We start from the raw sequence: 1931 nt of genomic DNA on the forward strand, positions 1-1931 counted from the left end.
CCACTCACCTCAGCCTCCCAAAGGCACGAGATTACAGGCTGAGCCACCGAGCCCAGCTGAGCCCGGATGTTTATACGTATCTTGTAAGGATTCTTGTTATTGGTTTTAGGGTTCACCAGGATAATTCAGAATGATCTTATCTAGATATTCTAAATTTAATTACATCTGCAAAGAACCTTTTGCCAAATTAGTTCACATTTACAGTTCCCAAGGATTAGGGAATGGCGATATATTTTGGGAGCCCACCAACCCACTGTAACCTCCCATTCTCTTAATTGTACAGTTGTTTTTTTTGAGTGTGAAGGCAGGACTTTTTATTTACCCAATGTTTTCTAACTTCTACTTCCTAGGTTACACTACCTGGTTTAAAATTTGCATCACAATAATAAGAGTGTGGTGTATTGCTGATTTTGTGCTTACCCGCTACTAAGGGACCTCTAGTCCCCCATCAAAGTCATCACTCCTGCAGTTTCTCATAAGAGCTTATGGACACTGCTGTCTCCATATAGCATCTAAAGGTCTCTTCTGCTTCAGCACTACCACTGCAGTGAGAAGTCCATGTCCACAAAGCTGCTGTGAAATACCTCATGGCTGCCTGATCACACTAATACCACCTTTCACTATGGAAACCAGCATGCAATTAATGCTGTCTTTTCAGATGTAAGTGTCATGGGGGAATCAATTTCTCCATCTCTTTTGTGGTCCCTAAACAATTTCCCTTGTGCTTCCTACATCCCACACAAATGTCATATAGGGCAATCTTTCTCTAGCAGGAGGAGACCCCATGAGGCCTGCACTTCCCATGGGCTTGAGCCAAAGGACAACTTCAGTGATGAAGATGTTTGGTTCCTGACCTGGGCGAGGATTGTAGGCTATCTGCACTCGTTATTCTCTGTGTTTCTTTTTTCATGTCACTTGTTCAATATCTTCTTCCTCTGCTGGCCTGAAGGCTCCATTGAGAGCACTCTTATTAATCACTGTGTCCTCTTTGCCCAGTGCAGTGCCAACTACACAGTATGACCCTCAGTAAATGTGTATTGAGTGAATAAGTGAACTGGTGCTGAATCACCCAAGAGGAAATTATGAGAGTCACAAACTGTCACACTGTACCTGCACTATCTTCATCCCAAGGCAGCATGGCATAAGAGATAATCATGTGGACTCTGCCACTTACAAGTGGAGTGACCTTGAGCAAGTCACTTAACACCTCTGTGTGACAGGCTCCTCATCTGTAGATTGGAGATAATGTCAGTACCTAGTACAGGCATGGTGGCTTATGCCTATAATCACAGCACTTTGGGAGGTGGAGACAAGAGGATTGCCTGAGTCCATAGGTTCGAGACCAGCCTGGGCAACATGGACTCGTCTCTACAATAAATCAAATTAGCTGGGCATGGAGACACACGCCTGTAGTTCTAGCTACTTGGAAAGCTGAAGTGGAAGGGTAGCCTAAGCCCAGCGGGCCAAGGTTGCAGTTGCCAAGAGCATGTTATTGCACTCCAGCCTGGGTGACAGTGAGACTCTGACTCAAAAAAAAAAATATATATATATATATCAGTAACTAATCAGATGGTAGTTGTGAGTGAACAGTACACGTAAGGTGCTGAGTACAATGCCTGGCATAATGTAGACCCTATGTAAGTTTGATCAGATAATAACACCATGCATTATTGGCTTACACATTTCCCCCAATTATACTTGCAAGCTCCTTGAGGACAAGGCTCATATTTACTTTTACTCCTCATATATTTCCCTGTGTCTGGAAAATAAGCATAATCTTAATACTTATACTAAAAACAATTCTCTCCTCTTTCAATAATTAGCCTAATTACTGTTGTTGGGTCTTAACATATCCCTTAAGTGACTTCCTTTCCATGAGGCAACTCAGTCCCTTTCTCTAGATCTAGACCTATTGCCAAGTTGCTTTATAG

Source organism: Carlito syrichta, unplaced genomic scaffold (genome assembly GCF_000164805.1).
Source record: "Carlito syrichta isolate Samal-C Ts95f unplaced genomic scaffold, Tarsius_syrichta-2.0.1 Scaffold305575, whole genome shotgun sequence".
NCBI lineage: Eukaryota > Metazoa > Chordata > Mammalia > Primates > Tarsiidae > Carlito > Carlito syrichta.